We start from the raw sequence: 19,755 nt of genomic DNA, 5'->3' as shown, positions 1-19,755 counted from the left end.
TTTAAAGGATGATACCTGTGCACTGAAAAGAAAGCTTCTCCTTTGAAATGAAGAAACCATGAATACTTAGATTGGCCCAAATTTAACCAGGAAGCAAGCAGTGATGAAATGTAAGGTTTTGCCTCAACTGGAGACAAACGGTAAGGAAACAAAAGTGGTGAGCTTCAAGAAGTTGTCCCAAGGATTACAGGAAGATAAGTTCCTTCAGGAAGCAAAAGAAGAAAATTTCTTTCTTTTTTATTTTTTTTAGAATTTTAGTTATTTTTTATACAGCAGGTTCTTATTAGTGATCCATTTTATACATATTAGTGTATATATGTCAATCCCAATTTTCTTCTCAAAAAAATTTAGAAGTAGAGAATATAATAAAGTTTAAATCAACACTTATTTACTTAATATCTATAATGTGCACATACTATCTAAAACAAATCAAAGCAAAATAGTTAGTTTGAAGATGGAAAAACTTCCTATTAGTATTCAGGACTCTAGATCTGAAGAATACAATGACTACAACTGAAATATTCACTAGAGATCAGTAGCAGCAGACTCTATCAACCAAAAGAAAGAAACAGCAAACTCAAAGACAAGTCATTTGAAATTATCTAGTCAGAGAGACATAAAGAAAAATAATAAAGAAAGCCCACAGAACTTAGGAGATACCATCAAAGAGAACCACATCATGGGAGTCTCAGAAGCAGAAAAGAAACAAAAAGGGGTGAAAAGCTTATTTGAAAAAATAATGACTGAAAACTTCCCAAATCTGGGGAGGAGAATGGACGTCCAGATTCATGAAACCCACAGAACTCCAAAAATGTTAAATCTAACGAGTTCTACATCAAAACAAAATATAATTAAATTGTCAAAGACAAAGAGAGAGTTTGGAATGTAGTGAGAAAAAAAGTGATTCATCACATACAAGAGGACCTCATAAGTAGAATTTTCAGCAGAAATCCTGCAAGCCAGGAAAGATTGGGATAATACGCTCAATGTGCTGAAGGAAGAAAAGTGCCAATGAAGACTATTAGATCCAGCAAAACTATCTTTTAAAAATAAAGAAGAGAGAAATCTTTCCCAGAAAAACAAAAACTGAGGGAGTTCTTTACCACTAGACTTGCTCTACAAGACATTCTACAGGTAGCTCTTCAAGTTGAAATGAAAGAACACTAAACAGCAACACAAAAGTGCATGAAAGTATGAATTCATTAATAAAGATAAACATATAGACATATAGAGAAAAAATATTGCACTGGTATTGTATAAGTCACTTTTAACCCTAGTATAAAAGTTAAAAGACAGATACTAAGAATAACTATAACCACAAAGAATTATTTTTTGATATACAGCATAAAAGTAAGTAAATTCTGGCACTAATAACATAAAGTGTAGGGGAGAGTAAAAGTATAAATTTTTTGTATGCAACTGAACTTGTTATCAGCCTAAAATAGACTTATAATTATAGGAAGTTTTATGCAAGTCTTATGGTAACCACAAAAACACACACACACATACAAACTATAGTAGATACAAAAATGGTAAATAGAAAAGAAGTATATCACTATGGGAAAAACCACAGTAAGTCACAAAAGAAGACAGCAACAGAGAAAGAGAGGAACAAAAGAAATTCAAAAGAGAAAACAACAAAATGGCAATAGTAAGCTCTTACCTATTAATAATTAACTCTATATGTAAATAGATTAAACTCACCAATCAAAAGATTTGGAGTAGATGAATGCATATTAAAAATACAAGATTGAACTATACACTCTCTACAAGACTCACTTTACTTTTTTCTTAATAAATTTATTTATTTGTTTATTTATTTTTGGCTGCATTGGGTCTTCGTTGCTGCACATGACCATTCTCTAGTTGTGGGGAGCAAGGGCTACTCTTTGTTGCAGTGCGCGGGCTTTTCTTGCTGCGAAGCACTGGCTCTAGGCACATTGGCTTCAATAGTTGTGGCACATGGGCTCAGTAGATGTGGCTCGCAGGCTCTAGAGCTCAGGCTCAGTAGTTGTGGCACATGAGCTTAGTTGCTCTGTTGCATGTGGGATCTTCCTGGACCAGGGACTGAACCCGTGTCCCATGCATTGGCAGGCAGATTCTTTTAGTTTGAATTTTATTTATTTTTTTATACAGCAGGTTCTTATTAGTTATCCATTTTATACATATTAGTGTATATATGTCAATCCCAGTCTCCCAATTCATCACACCCCCACCCCCACCACCACCACATTCCCCACTTGGTGTCCATACATTTGTTCTCTACATCTGTGTCTCAATTTCTGCCCTGCAGAACAGTTAATCTGTACCATTTTTCTACGTCTCACATATATGCGTTGATATACAATATTTGCTTTTCTCTTTCTGACTTACTTCACTCTGTATGACAGTCTCTAGATCCATCCACATCTCTATTATTGACCCAATTTCCTTCCTTTTTACAGCTGAGTAATATTCCATTCTATATATGTACAAAAGCTTCCTAATCTATTTGTCTGCCGATGGGCATTTAGGTTGCTTCCATAACCTGGCTATTGTAAATAGTGCTGCAATGAACATTGGGGTGCATGTGTCTTTTTGAATTATGATTTTCTCTGGGTATATGCCCAGTAGTAGGATTGCTGGGTCATATGGCAATTCTATTTTTAGCTTTTTAAGGAACATCCATACGGTTCTCTATAGTGGCTGTATCAATTTACATTCCCCACAGCAGTGCAAGACAGTTCCCTTTTCTCCACACCCTCTCCAGCATTTGCTGTTTGTAGATTTTCTGATGATGCCCATTCTAACTGGTATGAGGTGACACCTCACTGTAGTTTTGATTTGCATTTCTCTAATAATTAGTGATGTTGCGCAGCTTTTCATGTGCTTTGTAGCCATCTGTATGTCTTCGGAGAAATATCTATTTAAGTCTTCTGCTCATTTTTGGATTGGGTTGTTTGTCTTTTTAATATTGAGCTGCATTGGCTGTTTATATATTTTGGAGATTAATCCTTTGTCTGTTGATTTGTTTGCAAATATTTTCTCCCATTCTGAGGGTTGTCTTTTCATCTTGTTTGTAGCTTCCTTTGCTTTGCAAAAGCTTTTAAGTTTCCTTAGATCCAATTTGTTTATTTCTGTTTTTATTCCCATTACTCTAGGAGGTGGATCAAAAAAGATCTTGCTGTGCTTTATGTCAGAGTGTTCTTCCTATGTTTTCCTCTAAGAGCTTTATAGTGTCTAGTCTTACATTTAGGTCTCTAATCCATTTTGAGTTTATTTTTGTGTATGGTGTTAGGAAGTATTCTGATTTCATTCTTTTACATGTAGCTGTCCAGTTTTCCCAGCACCACTTATTGAAGAGACTGCCTTTTCTCCATTGTATATCCTTGCCTCCTTTGTCATAGATTAGTTGACCATAGGTGAGTGGGTTTATCTCTGTGCTTTCTATCCTGATCCATTGATCTATATTTCTGTTTTTGTGCCAGTGTCTTGATTACTGTAGCTTTGCAGTATATTCTGCAGTCAGGGAGTCTGATTTCTCCAGCTCCGTTTTTTTCCCTCAAGATTGCTTTGGCTATTCAGGGTCTTTTGTGTCTCCATACAAATTTTAAGATTTTTTCTTCTAGTTCTGTAAAAAATGCCATTGGTAATTTGCCAGGGATTGCATTGAATCTGTAGATTGCTTTGGGTAGTACAGTCATTTTCACAATATTGATTCTTCCAATCCAAGAACATGGTATATCTCTCCATCTGTATCATCTTTCATTTCTCTCATCAGTGTCTTATAGTTTTCTGCATACAGGTCTTTTGTCTCTCTAGGTAGGTTTATTCCTAGGTATTTTATTCTTTTTGTTGCAGTGATAAATGGGAGTGTATCCTTAATTTTTCTTTCAGATTTTTCATCATTAGTGTATATGGATGCAAGAGATTTCTGTACATTAATTTTGTATCCTGCAACTTTACCAAATTCATTGATTAGCTCTAATAGTTTTCTGGTGGCATCTTTAGGATTCTCTATATATAGTATCATGGCATCTGCAAACAGTGACAGTTTTACTTCTTCTTTTCCAATTTGTATTCCTTTTATTTCTTTTTCTTCTCTGATTGCCGTGGCTAGGACTTCCAAAACTATGTTGAATAACAGTGGTGAGAGTGGACATCCTTGGCTTGTTCCTGATCTCAGAGGAAATGCTTTCTATTTTTCACCATAGAGAATGATGTTTGCTGTGGGTCTGTCTTATATGGCTTTTATTATGTTGAGGTAGGTTCCCTCTATGTCCACTTTCTGGAGAGTTTTTATCATAAATCAGAGTTGAATTTTGTCAAAAGATTTTTCTGCATCTACTGAGTTGATCATATGGTAGTTATCCTTCAGTCTGTTAATCTGGTGTATCACATTGATTGATTTGCATATACTGAAGAATCCTTGTATCCCTGGGATTAATCCCACTTGATCATGGTGTATGATCCTTTTACTGTGTTGTTGGATTCTGTTTGCTAGTATTTTGTTGAGGATTTTTGCATCTATATTCATCAGTAATATTGGTCTGTAATTTTCTTTTTTTTGTAGTGTTTTTGTCTGGTTTTGGTATCAGGGTGATGGTGGCCTCATAGAATCTGTTTGGGAGTTTTCCTTCCTCTGCAATTTTTGGAAGAGTTTGAGAAGGATGGGTGTTAGCTTTTCTCTAAATATTTGATAGAATTCACCTGTGAAGCCGTCTGGTCCTGGACTTTTGTTTGTTGGAAGATTTTTAATCACAGTTTCAATTTCATTACTTGTGATTGGTATGTTCTTATTTTCTATTCCTTCCTGGTTCAGTCTTGGAAGGTTATACCTTTCTAAGCATTTGTCCATTTCTTCCAGGTTGTCCATTTTATTGGCATAGAGTTGCTTGTAGTAGTCTCTTAGGATGCCCTGCATTTCTGCGGTGTCTGTTGTAACTTCTTTTTCATTTCTAATTTTATTGATTTGAGTCCTCTCCCTCTTTTTCTTGATGAGTCTGGCTAATGGTTTATCAATTTTGTTTATATTCTCAAAGAACCAGCTTTTAGTATTATGGATCTTTGCTATTTTTTTCTTTGTTTCTATTTCATTTATTTCTGCTCTGATCTTTATGATTTTTTCCCTTCTGCTAACTTTGGGTTTTGTTTGTGCTTCTTTTTCTAGTTCCTTTACATGTAAGGTTAGATTGTTTATTTGAGATTTTCCTTGTTTCCTGAGGTAGGCTTGTATAGCTATAAACTTCCCTCTTAGAACTGCTTTTGCTGCATCTCATAGGTTTGCGATTGTCGTGTTTTCATTGTCATTTGTCTCTAGGTATTTTTTGACTTCCTCTTTGATTTCTTCAGTGATCACTTGGTTATTTAGTTACGTAGTGTTTAACCTCCATGTGTTTGTGTTTTTTATGGTTTTTTTCCCTGTAATTCATTTCTAATCTCATAGCGTTGTGGTAAGAAAAGATGCTTGATATGATTTCAATTTTCTTAAATTTACTGAGGCTTGATTTGTGACCCAAGATGTGATCTATCCTGGAGAATGTTCCATGCACACTTGAGATCTTTTAGGATGATCTTTTAGAATCTGCTCTTTTAGGATGGAATGTCCTCTAAGTATCAATTAAATCTATCTGGTCTATTGTGTCATTTAAAGCTTGTGTTTCCTTATTGTCTGTTTGGATGATCCATTGGTGTAAGTGAGGTGTTAAAGTCCGCCACTATTATTGTGCTACTGTCGATTTCCTCTTTTAGAGATGTTAGCAGTTGCCTTATGTATTGAGGTGCTCTTATGTTGGGTACATGTATATTTATAATTGTTGTATCTTCTTCTTGGATTGATCCCTTGATCTTTATGTAGTATCCATCCTTGTCTCTTGTAACATTCTTTAAAGGCTATTTTATCTGATATGAGTATTGCTACTCCAGATTTCTTTTGATTTCCATTTGCATGGAATAACTTTTCCATCCCCTCACTTTCAGTCTGAATGTGTCCATAGGTCTGAAGTAGGTCTCTTGTAGACAGCATATATACGGGTCTTGTTTTTGTATCCATTCAGCAAGTGCTTCTTTGGAGCATTTAATCTCTTCATGTTTAAGGTAATTATCGATATATGTTCCTATAACCATTTTCTTAATTGTAATGGGTTTGTTTTTTAGGTCCTTTTCTTCTCTTGTGTTTCCCACTTAGAGAAGCTCCTTTAGCATTTGTTGTAAAGCTGGTTTGGTGGTGCTGAATTCTCTTAGCTTTTGCTTGTCTGTAAAGCTTTTGATTTCTGTCAAATTTGAATGAGATCCTTGCCAGGTAGAGTAATCTTGGTTGTAAGTTCTTCCCTTTCATCACTTTAAATATATCATGCCACTCCCTTCTGGCTTGTAGAGTTTCTGCTGAGAAATCAGCTGTTAACCTTATGGGAATTCCCTTGTATGTTATTTGTCATTTTTCCCTTGTTGCTTTCAATAATTCTTCTTTGTCTTTAATTTTTGTCAGTTTGATTTACTATGTGTCTTGACATGTTTCTCCTTGGGTTTATCCTGCCTGGGACTCTCTGTGCTTCCTGGACTTGGGTGGCTCTTTCCTTTCCCATGTAGGGAAGTTTTCGACTATAATCTCTTCAAACATTTTCTTGGGTCCTTCTCTCTCTCTTCTCCTTCTGGGACCCCTATAATGCGAATGTTGTTGCATTTAATGGTGTCCCAGAGGTCTCTTGGGCTGTGTTCATATCTTTTCATTCTTTTTTCTTTATTCTGTTCCACAGCAGTAAATTCCACCATTCTGTCTTCCAGGTCACTTACCCCTTCTTCTGCCTCATTTATTCTGCTATTGATTCCTTCTAGTGTAGTTTTCATTTCAGTTATTGTATTTTTCATCTCTGTTTGTTTGTTCTTTCATTCTTCTAGGTGTTTGTTCTTTCATTCTTCTAGGTGTTTGTTCTTTCATTCTTCTAGGTCTTTGTTAAACATTTCTTGCATCTTGATCTTTGCCTCCATTCTTTTTCCGAGGTCCTGGATCATCTTCACTATCAGTATTATGAATTCTTTTCTGGAAGGTTGCGTATCTCCACTTCATTTGTTTTTCTGGGGTTTTATCTTGTTCCTTCATGTGGTACATAGCCCTCTGACTTTTCATCTTGTCTCTCTTTCCGTGAATGTGGTTTTTGTTCCTCAGGCTGCAGGATTGTAGTTCTTCTTGCTTCTGCTGTTTGCCCTCTGGTGGATGAGGCTAAGAGACTTGTGCACATTTCCTGATGGGAGGGATGGTGGTGTGTAGAGATGGGTGTTGCTCTGGTGGCCGAGCTCAGTAAAACTTTAATCTGCTTGTCTGCTGATGAGTGGGGGTGGGTTCCCTCCCTGTTGGTTGCTTGGCCTGAGGCAACCCAACACTGGAGCCTACCTGGGCTCTTTGTTGGGAATAATGGCACACTCTGGGAGGGCTCATGCCAAGGAGTACTTCCCAGAACTTCTGCTGCCAGGGTCCTTGTCCTCACTGTGAGCCACTGTCACCCCCTGCCTCTGCAGGAGATCCTCCTACACCAGCAGGTAGGTCTGGTTCAGTCTCCTATGGGGTCACCACTCCTTCCCCTGGGTCCCGATGCACACACTACTTTGTGTGTGCCCTCCAAGAGTGGAGTCTCCATTTCCCCCAGTCCTGTTGAAGTCCTGCAATCAAATCCCGCTAGGCTTCAACATCTGATTCTCTAGGAATTCCTCCTCCCATTGTCGGACCCCCAGGTTGGGAAGCCTGACGTGCAGCTTATAACCTTCACTCCAGTGGGTGGACTTCCGTGGTACAAGTGTTCTCCAGTTTGTGAGTCACCCACTCAGCAGTTATGGGATTTGATTTTATTGTTATCGCGCTCCACCTACCATCTCATTGTAACCTCTCCTTTGTCTTTGGATGTGGGGTATCTTTTTTGGTGAGTTCCATTGTCTTCTTGTCGATGATTGTTCAGCAGTTAATTGTGATTCTGGTGCTCTCACAAGAGGGAGTGAGAGCACTTCCTCCTACTCTGCCATCTTGAATCAATCTCCCTGCAGGCAGATTCTTAATCACTGTGCCACCAGGGAAGTCCTGGACTCACTTTAGATTTAAGGACACACATAGGCTAAAAGGGAAATGATGGAAAAAATATTGCATGCAAATAACAACTGAAAGAGAGTATTGGGCAAAATAGATTTTTAAGTCAAAAACTGTCACAAGAGACAAAGTTTGTAATTACAAACTGATAAAAGGGTCAGTTCAACAGGAAGATAGAACAATTACAATATATATGTACCCAATATCAGAGCACCGAAATATATAAAACAAACACTGACAGATGTAAAGGGAGAACTGGAGAGCAATAGAGTAACAGTAGAAGACTCTAATATTCCACTTTCCAAAATAAATAGATGATCCAGATAGAAAATCAATAAGGGAAATGAAACCCAAGAAACAGTATACATCATTGTATAGTAGATCTAACAGACATATACAGAACATACAAAAGTAGTAGAATACACATTATTTTCAAATGCACACAGAACCTTCTCCAGAGGGAGCTCATGCTAGGTCACAGAACAAGTCTTTACAAATTTAAGAAGAGTGAAATTATTCCAAGTAACAATTTTGACCACAATGGGATGAATCTAAGAATTATAAAAAAAGGAAAAATTCACAAATACATGGAAATTAAATAGCACATTCTTGAACAACCATTAGGTCAAAGAGAAAAGTCCAAAGGGCAATTAGAAAATAACACAAAACAAACAACAATGCAAACACAACATAATTAAACTTAGATGATGCAGTAAAAACAGTACTAAGAAGGAAGTCTATAATGATAAATACCTGCATTTAACAAAAGAAGAAAGATCTCAAACAACATATATTTACACCTCAAAAAACTAGAAAAAGGACAAATTAAATCTGAAGTTAGCAGAAGGAAATAAATAATACAGATTAGAGCTGAAATAAATCAAGTGAGAATAGAAAAACAAGAAAAATTGACAAAACTACAAGCTGGTTCTTGGAAAAACTAAAATCAACAGACCTTTAGCTGAATTAACTAAGAAAAAAGAGATAAGATAAATAAATAATATCAGAAGTGGAAGAGGCTATATTACAACTGATTCCACAGAAGTAAAAAATAAAAGGGACTGTTATGGACAATTATATTCCAAGTGACTTAGGAGAAATGGATAAATTTCTAGAAACATGCAAACTATCAAGTCTAAATCAAGAAGATATAGAACATTTAAACAGACCATTAACCTATATGACCAATAAAGAGACTGAATCAGTAATCAAAAAACTCTCAGAAAAGAAATGACAGGACTAGATGGCATCACAAGTGAATTCTATCAAACATTTAAAGAAGAATTAATACCAACCCTTCTTAAACTCCTCCAAAAAATATAAGAGGGAAAACATTGAAACTTATTTTATGAGGCCATTATCACACTGATACCAAAACCATACAAAGTCAACACAAGAAAAGAAAACTATAGGCCAATATCCCTGATAAACATAGCTGTAACTATCATCAACAAAATATTAGCAAACTTAATTCAACATCACATTAAAAAGATCATACATAATGATCAAATGGGATTTGTCCCTATGATGCAAGGATAGTTCAACACACACCAATTAATTGATGTGATACACCACATGAACAGAACGAAGAATAAAAATCTTTTGCCATATCAATAGATGCAGAAAAATCAGCTGAAAAAATTCAACACCCATTCATGATAAAAAAACTCTCAAATTAGGTATAGAAGGAACTTACTTCAACACAATAAAGTCTATATATTAAAAGCCCCCAGTTAGCATCATACCCAGTAGTCAAAAACAAAGGTTTTCCTCTTAGATCTGTAACAAGGCAAGATGTCCACTCTTGCCACTTCTTTCAACATAATATTGGAAGTCCTATCTAGAGCAATTAGGCAAGAAGAAGAAATAAGAGGCACCCAAATCAGAAAGGAAAAAACTTATATGTCTGTTTTAAGACGAAATAACTTTATGTGTAGAAAAAGCCGAACCAAAAAAACACTAGAACTAATAAATAGATTCAGAAAATCAAAATAGATACAAAATCAGCATACAAAAATCAGCTGCATTTCTATATACTAACAATGAACTATCCAAAAAGAAAATTATGTAAACAATCAAAAGATAGAGTACTTAGGAATAAGTTTAAATAAGGAGGTGAAAGATTTGTACACTGAAAACTATAAAACACTGATGAAAGAAAATAAAGCAGATGCAAATAAATAAACATTCACTGTTCATGGATTGGAGGAAATAATATTGTTAAAATGTTGATACTACCCAAAGGAATCTACAGATTCAATACAATCACTATCAGAATCCCAATGGCATATTTTTACAGAAACAGATAAAAGAATCCTAAAATTCATACGGAACCACAAATATCATGAATAGCCAAAGTACTTTTGAGCAAGAAGAACAAAGTTGGAGGCATCATATTTCCTAATTTCAAAATATACTACCAAGCTAAAGTAATCAAAATAGTATGGTATTGGCATTAAAAAAAAGACATATAGACCGATGGAACAGAATAGAGAGGCCAGAAACAAACACATGCATATATGATCAGTCGAATTTGGACAAGGGTACTGAGAATACACAATGGGGAAAGGATGGTCTCTTCAATAAATGGTGTTGGAAAAACTGGATATCCACATCCAAAAAAATTAAATTAAATGCTTATTTTACACAAAAATCAACTCAAAATTGATTGAAGAGTTAAATGTAAGATCTGAAACTGTAAGACTCCTAGAAGAAAATATAAAAGAAAAGCTTCTTGACATTGGTCTGGGCAATGATTTCTTGGATATGACACCAAAAACACAGACTTTCTTCTCACCTCTCTCAGCTATGACTCCACAGAAGATGTCATAAAACAAATCACAGTTTGTGGGGGGAAAAAACCATACAGGTCACCATTAATTATAAGACTTTATTCAGAAGGCCAGTGATTATCTTTGGGAAAAAAGGCAGAATTTTTTATAGCTTTTTAGCAAGGGATTTATCTAAATTTCAGCTTATTTAAGGAATAGTGGGTCAAAATTTGTTTTAAAGAGGGAGGAATTGTTCTTGTACTTTAACAGCCATGGTTTTGGCAATTTGATTTATCAAGAAGGTGAAAGAAACAATTAATGAGGTCAAGTTCAATAGGGGGTTGGGAGGAACAGCTGCAGGTGACAAAGGCATGCAAGGGACAGAGTGGAAAATTTTTAATCCTCCCAGGTCTTTTTCAATTTACATATTACAGCCCTGCTATGTACCAATATTATTTCCTTTCATTATATTTGTTTTCAGTTATTTGTATTTATAATTGTTTCTTGTGATAATAGACTTACAAGTTAGGCAGGAATTTTTATTTCTTATTGGGTTTTATTTTACAATATATTGTAATTAAGTTAATAATTTTATTCTCAACACATTTTTAAATTACTTTGATGAAAGTAGTTATTTTTTTCTAAAACTAAATTCTTGTAAAATTGAGATGCATCTTATATATTCCCTAAACACTGGAAAATTATGAGAGTAGTTCATTACCTGGTAAAAACAAGTTAAGAAAAGTAGAGTGTGTAAAAGCTGGATTGTAAGGGCCCAATTAAAACGCTGGTAGTGAGGAAGTGGGGGCAGCAAGTGTAGATATTTATGTTAGGATATCTGATGAAAGAGGGACGGGAAGAGGCAGAGTAGTAACTTAAGGGATCAAATGGGAATGTCTTATTTATTTACTTACTTACTTCCAGTTTTATTGAGATATAAATGACATATAGCACTGTAGAAGCTTCAGGGATACAACGTAACCAACTGATTTACATACGTCATACAGCGATTGTCACAATAAGTTGGTGAATATCCATCATCTCATATAGGTACATACAAAATTAAAGAAATAGAAAAGTAAGTAAATTTTTTTCTTGTGATGAGAACTCAGGATTTACTCTCTTAACTTTCATATGTAACATACAGCAGTTCTAATTATATTTATCATGTTGTACATTATATTCCTAGTACTTATTTATTTTACAGCTGGAAGGTTGTACCTTTTCACTGTCTTCATCCAATCACCCAATTCCCCCTCCCCTCATGGCCCCTCCACCCCACCCCTGTTTCTGGTAACACAAATCTGATCTCTTTTTCTAGGAGTTTGTTTGTTTTTGAAGTATAATCGACCTACAACGCTACATTAGTTCCTGTTAAACAACATAGTGATTTGATACTTCTATACATTTCAAATTGATCACCACAATAAGTCTAGTTAAGATATGTCACCATACAAAGATACTAGGGAACATCTTTTAGAATAGAGAGAGTCTATTCATGTTAATTGGCAAAAGGAAAAAAAGATTTAAGCTTAGAATAGTTGATAGAGTGATGTCTCAGTAGATGTGGGAAATAATGAGAGTGAGAACACAAACTAAAGATGATGCAATCCATGTCAGATAAGTTTCATCTCCTCAGGAAAGCTATAACTAAAATCATTTGCTAAGAGTGAGAGAGGTGGGGAAGGGGACTGAATCTTCAGGAAATTGAGGGAATGGAGATTAGCAACAGATGTCCTCAAGAGTCCTCTGAGGAGTCTCACTAGCTCAAGGTGCACATTGACTGCCAGCCCCTATTAAATAGGGAGCTGACAGAAGTAGACAGTAGGAACCTTTTCACAGTCTGGGAAAATAGTGTGTCAAGCAAATTAATAGAACTCTAGGCATGAAAACCTCAAACTTCTAAAACTGTGCTCAAATAGACATTGCAATAGACGATTGCGTTCATTTCAGTTGATTCTTATAAGTTTTAAAACCTATGCAGAATCCTCAAGATCCTAAGAGATGTGAGTACAGGTTCTATTTTCCCCCATTTCTGTCAGCAGTACATATACTTGAAGAAGGAGACATTTCTTCCATGCTTGATAGCTCCCACAAATCACTATGCCCCTTTAATCTCCCACTAAAGACAAAGACACACACATAAACACACACTGATTTTCATTATGTCTCGGCTTTTGTTTGATAAGTTTAAAAGGAACCACCTGGTGAGTTACAGCTTCAGTATATGTATATCTATTCAGGACAATATACTGAGTAATATTCTAAAAGCTGAGCCAAGGATAGTATTTATGAATCTTGTAAATATTAGAATATATAGTACCTTACTAAAATTATAAATAGCAGCATATTCAGGTATAAATGTAATATCAACAGAATGCAGAAATATGATGCAAAGTAATCACAGTTGATTCCGGAAGAGGTCACAAAAAATTTCAGAAAATAACTATGACAAATATTAAGGCATAAATACAGTGAGGAAAATTTGGGACAGGGGAGGTCAGAGTGGATATGAAATAAGTACTGCACCTCCTGTAATGTCTGAGACACAGAGCTTTCCTTGAGACATTGGCATGTGAAGGGAGAGTAGGAGACTTCCACCATGGTATCAGCCTAACTCATTATGACCCTTTAATTTAACTCCTCAAAAACATGAAAGGGAAGCAACTAAGGAATCATGTTTACAGTACATAACCTTACCTCTATGTCCAAACTTTATTAACCTCTTATTATATATTTGACTCAACCTTCTCTCTCTGAATTTCTCTCCCCTGAGATTATAGACTTGTAAAATAAGTTCAAAGTTAGCAGATTTTTTTCAATCCTTTAAATGTGGTTATGCAAATGTAAGCCAGCCATTTTCCACAAACCACAGAGGCCAAGAAGTCGAAGTAGTTCATCCTTGAGTGTAAAATAATACAACAGGTATACAGAGATAGACGACAAGATTTCTAAAGGTCAGCCAATTCCTAACTGTAATCCTTCTTTTTGAGACTTGAACCCTACCTTCGGGTTCATGAGGAATCTCTGTCCTGTACTTTCTTATCATAAATTTCTTCTATTCTTAATCTTGTTGAAGTTGGTCTCTCACACATGTCATCAGAAGTCCTGAATCTAGGGAGAGTTGAAAATCTAGAATAGTAGAACTTTTTATCCAATTAAAGATATGCCTTTCTGACATGTAGCCTGTGTTTGATTCCTGACTCAACCACTTACTAGCTATGTATACTTTTTTTTTAATTGAAGTATACCTGATTTGCAATGTTGTGTTGTTTTCTGCTGTACAGCACAGTGATTCAGTACTTTTGCAGATTATACTCCATTGTGGGTTATTATAAGATGGTGGCTATATTTCCCTGTGCTATACAGTATTTCCTTGTTGTCTATTTTTTACATCTAGCTATGTGTCTTTGAGTAAATTGCTTAATCTCTCTGTGCTAAAATTTCCCCTTCTGTAAAACAGCAATTGGTACTTAAATCATAAGGTTGTGATAGGAATTAATGAAATGAGTTAGCATACATAAAGCACTTAGAAGGGTACCTGGTATTTAGCAAGTGATTATTATAGTTGATAAATATATACATATCTTGGTACAGATGGAGATAAAAAGAAAGTTAAGCAGCATGTTCAACAAATTAAGTTGTATAATAACATATTCTTATAAGTCAAAAGCTCTCAAAAAAAACATAGGCCTTTCAGATGTCTCTCCATATTCATATACAATCAAATAAGGCAAAGTACTGGATGTGTTGGATGTGGTAAGACATAGATAAAATGCATTATGTTATTTGGCTAAATTTCTACAAACACATGGCTACTCTATGAGAAGATTCCGCTTCAGACCACTGAAAGATTCGGACTTGGCATCCTGAATGTACATGCATACACACACACACACACACACACACACACACACACACACACACACACACCCATTTTGAGTATATAAATTTCCTCATACAGGAATATGAAAGGAATGGGTCAGTGGAATGTTTTGAGAAGTGGATCTGAATTCCTAATGATATGATCATCATTTATTGCTTCCACTGAATGTCAAATTGTAGAGACATGGGCTCAGCAGGTTTAAACACCAAAATAGGCTTCAGATAAATTACTTGACATCTCTCTCCTTGGAGGCCATTAGGAGGACTGACAAGCACTTTCTTTCGGAAGAAATGCACACAGCTTATGAATAATCAGGGAACTGGATACAGAAGAGTTGAGAAAATATAAAAATGTTAAAAAATAATTTTTCCACCATTTCTTCAAGTTTATGGTAACTTTCATCTATGAAGTTATGATGAGAATTAATTTACTATAAAATTGGGAAAAGTTTAAAATAAGAATTTGGCTATTGCTTGTATGATCATCTTTTTGTCATATAATAATAATAAATGAAAATAAGAAGAAGTAGCATTTACTGAGAACTTAATATATGGATGCCAGGCATTGTGCTGAGTTCTTTCATTTTGTTTAGTTCTGATAATGATTTATTTACTTCTCATTCTTCATATAATTAACAGTTACCCTGTGACAGATAGATTGGGAAACAAGGCTTAGATTAAGTCACTTGCCTGCACTTAACTAGTAAATAACAGAGTTGGGATGAGAAGCTCAAACCCTTCTAACTACTCTGCTGTACTACCATTATTCACCTTCAGAGCTCTGAACAATCAGTATTCAGTTTGATAAAAACACATACCACTTTTACCTCCATGTACATCAAAGTCCTACAAACTTCTCCAACTTCAATGTAACTTAGTGGAGTGGAACAAATCAGTTAATCCATGTCGTGTTCTGTTCAGTTTTCATGGCATTCACGTTTGGTATGTTAGCTTTATTTACTCTCTGCTTTTCTTACTGAAACCACTTCTCATCTTCAGACAGTTTTAAGTAGCTGTAAAATTAATCTTTCACAGTCCATTCTATGAAGAAACAGTTGGAAGTTAAGATACAGAAAGATGTATTTAAGTCACATACTATTTTCCATCTCTTCTGCTTTCAAAGATAAAACCCAGAATACAGGGATCTTCACCATTGGGGAAAAAAAAATTCATTCTGACACAGTGTATGTCAAAAGAAATATTCTTCTAAAATATCCATTTTCCTCTTCTAAAATGTTACTTTGAAATGCCAGCCCATAATTTCCAGACAGCATAAACTACCGTAAAAATCAAAGGGAAGTTAGTGGGTTTTGTCTGAACAACACCTTCAATGTGCGATTTTAGTGCTTCAGTTTGGGATGTAGGGAGCTGGATATTCTGCATATTTCTTCCCTGTAATTCAATATGGCATGTCTAATAGTGTGAATAGTCTCTTTTTTGGATGGAGAGACAAGATGTGGGGGTAGGTGATGATGGTTCCAGTGACAGAGACTATGTGCAGTTAAGAACACTGTGCATAATTCATGCAATTCCATTTTTACTTTGCAAATGTGCCACAAAATTTCAATTGGGTGCTCTAAGGGGGAAAAAAAAGAAATGCTTCAAGAGGTATTTTTAAATCCTCAACAATTCCATTTCAAGTCTCCTAAGTCTACATCAATACCCTCTATATTTATTGATATAGGTTCTATAAAATGCCTCCATTTAATCAACTGCTTTAATTGACCTTGACACTGATTTGACAACAAGCCTAAATTCCATTCCTCCTTCTTGATGTTCATGATAAAACTCCCACGCATTCGCACTATTCAGAGAGCTGGAAGGTCATTTTTCAATGTCATTTCATGCAGTTTAGTGTTAAAGAAGTCTGTCTCAGAGAATGATTCTGTTTATTTAAACCACTGATGAAAACTTAAAGACTCAAATGTTTCAGGTAACAATAACACAAATGGCAAACATCATGGAAAACAAACAAAAATGATTTTGATTATAGAAATTACTGAGTCACTCCCTTCTTCTCCGTCCCCAAACAATTCAATAAACAAACAAACAAAGGCAAGCAATGAAAAAACTATGAGGTGATGGAGATTGGAGAATTCTGACTGGACAGGTGAAAATGACAGGAGTCTGGGGAAGAAAAAGCGACTGGTCAATACATGATAAAATCTGGTCCAGGTAATGGGGAAAAAAATGGTTGCTCAGTTTAGACAAAGGGCCACGTTAAAGAAAAGCAACACACAGGGAACCCAAGAAACAGATAAAGGCCTTACCTAGAAATGTAAAGCTGGTGTCTTTTGTGCCAGTGAGGGGAGGAGAAAAGATATGTAAGAGATTGTGGTTGGCCAGGGCTGAGTGATGCTGAAGTAAGGTCTTGCTTGGACAGTGTGACTGATGACCAGAACTACCACTTCCATGAGAGAATGAGGTTAATGGCAGCAGTAGGAAGCAGATTGTAACTAACCTACATAAAGCTAACTGGCCTGTGGAGACTCCCTCCTGGTTACTAGCTCCCCTTTCAAGAAGGAGAGCCTTCCCTCTGAGGTAGTGTTACCCTGGATCTAAGTGTAGTTGCAGTGGTAATAACAGCACCTACTATTTCAGGTAGTATATGATTTCCTTGGAAACCATATGGATTACATGAATAGCATGTGAGTTACTGAGAAAAGAATCCAAGTGTCAATTTAACCACTTAAGAGCCAGAGAAAATAAAGGACAGAAATGAGAAGTTGTGAGATGCCTCAAGTCATCTGCATGCATGTCCCCCCTTTATACACATTGTTTTAAAAACAATAGGAGAAATTTTGAAGGGTCTAGGTTCAAAATAGTCTTGTTATTAATTTAAGTATGTACTCTTTGCCCACTTTGGTAGTCATGAGAAACTGCAGCATTACTGTGTTCTCTCACTTGCACCGAATCTAACATGCCCTAATAATTAGGTAAATGCCTAATAAGTAAATGCCTAATTCATCAATATATTGCACATAGAGAAGCCCAATCAATTCCTTTATATGGTTCTCAAACTTCACTATTGCATATCCAGCTCTTTCAAATGGCTCAAGAGTCATTTTAGTCTAGCTCAGTCTTCTCTTAAAACAGTTAGCAAATCGCACTGTAAGCAAAAAAGATGGGTTATTTTCCAGGCTCCTCTAGTAGCCAAAAAACCAAGGCACCTTCATGGCCTAATTGTCAAATTTTCAGAGGGATGCTTGCTCCCAATCTAATGGTCAATGGAGAGACTACATCTGAACTGTTCTGAGCTTTTTGATCGAAAGATGTTTAACTCTCTCACTGTCAGTGAAGGGGGTGGTGTGGGAAGCAAGAGGTAAAGCTGAAACTGAGAAGGACTACTAATAAAATGTCCCAGTACTCTTGGGGTTAAATCACTTTTAATTCAACGGGGTTTCAGGGGAATGAGGTAGCAGTGACTTCTGTATAATAGAGAACTGGGCATGAGTCACAGCTTCTTGAGTGCAAGATGACTCAGGGACCCAATGGTTAATTTTCTCTGTCACTCTCTAGATACATCATAGAAACAGCAAGTAGACCGAAGCAAACTTTTCAAGAGTAAGAAGAGAAGCTAGAAGAGAACGGAATAGTGCTACATGGTTCTGAATGAAAATAACTGTTAATCCTGAAAGGAGGTAAAATCAAGACATCTCAGAAAAACAAAACCTGGGCATTAACCATTGATAGACCTTCAATAAAGGAACTTTTGGAAGGAAACTGAACCAAAAAGGAAAAAGTGAGATGCAAGAAGTAATAGTGATCAAAGAAGATCATAGATGTGTAAGTAAATCTAAGCAAATGATAACCACATAATGCAATACAATTAATGATAATTTGAAAGATAAAAATCAAAATTGCTCTTGTGGAATTAGAACACTGGAAAACAGTTCTATGGAAATTGAAAGAAAGTAATGGAAGTCAAAGCATTCTATAATGGCCCGTAAATACTATATTATTCAGAAGGAACACAGGGATGTTGATTAACTTTAGTTTTTGTTAAATATGCACATTAAGTGTTTAAGAGTGACTATTAAAGAACAGAATCAAGGTACAACTTCCAAATCAGTATAGGAAAACATATACTTTAAAAATACCTCAAACATTTCAAAAGAAGTCTCTCTAATATGAAAAAAAAAGAAAAAGCAAGATAAACTGAAAACTAAATGTATCTATTAAAAATAAGTGCAAATATATTCACAAACACAATAAATATAAAATAATCCAATTTATTAGTTAAAAATATGTATTTTCAGGTTGTGCTAAATTTTCCTAGCTATATTGTTTAAAGAGAAATATAAAACAAAAGCGCCCATAAATACTAACAATCAAGTCTGTGAAAATTTGGTGTAGCTATATTACAATCAAGCAAAATAGACTTAAACTTAAAAAAATATAAAGACACTGGGCTTCCCTGGTGGCGCAGTGGTTGAGAGTCCGCCTGCCGATGCAGGGGACACGGGTTCGTGCCCCGGTCCGGGAAGATCCCACATGCCGCGGAGCGGCTGGGCCCGTGAGCCATGGCCGCTGAGCCTGCGCATCCGGAGCCTGTGCTCCACAACAGGAGAGGCCACAACAGTGAGAGGCCCACGTACCGCAAAAAAAAGAAAAAAAAAGAAAAAAGAAAGACACTGCTAAAGATAAAATAGGATGATGCAATATAACAAATAGTTTAATTAATCAGGAATACATAAGAATTCTAACTCACTTTGTACTTAATAATACAAACTAAAAAGGACATAAAGCACAAAGTGAAAGAATTACTAAGAAATTAACAAAGCTAAGTTAAAATGAGGAAATTGTACATACTTGGATGCAGAAAAATTTTAAATATCTTTCTTAGGAGTTAATAGATCAATAGACAAAATAAATGTGTGAGTTTATAGAAGACTGAACCAATAGGAAAAAAACATATGCCCATGTATCATATACATAGAGCAGCATTCAAAATTGGAGAATACAGATGTTTCAGGAACAAGGGGGACATTTATGATAATTTATCACATATTAAGCTACAAACTAAGCCTTAACCAATATAAAGAC

This window comes from Orcinus orca, chromosome 11, assembly GCF_937001465.1.
Source record: "Orcinus orca chromosome 11, mOrcOrc1.1, whole genome shotgun sequence".
Lineage (NCBI taxonomy): Eukaryota > Metazoa > Chordata > Mammalia > Artiodactyla > Delphinidae > Orcinus > Orcinus orca.
This window is presented reverse-complemented; position numbering follows the sequence as displayed.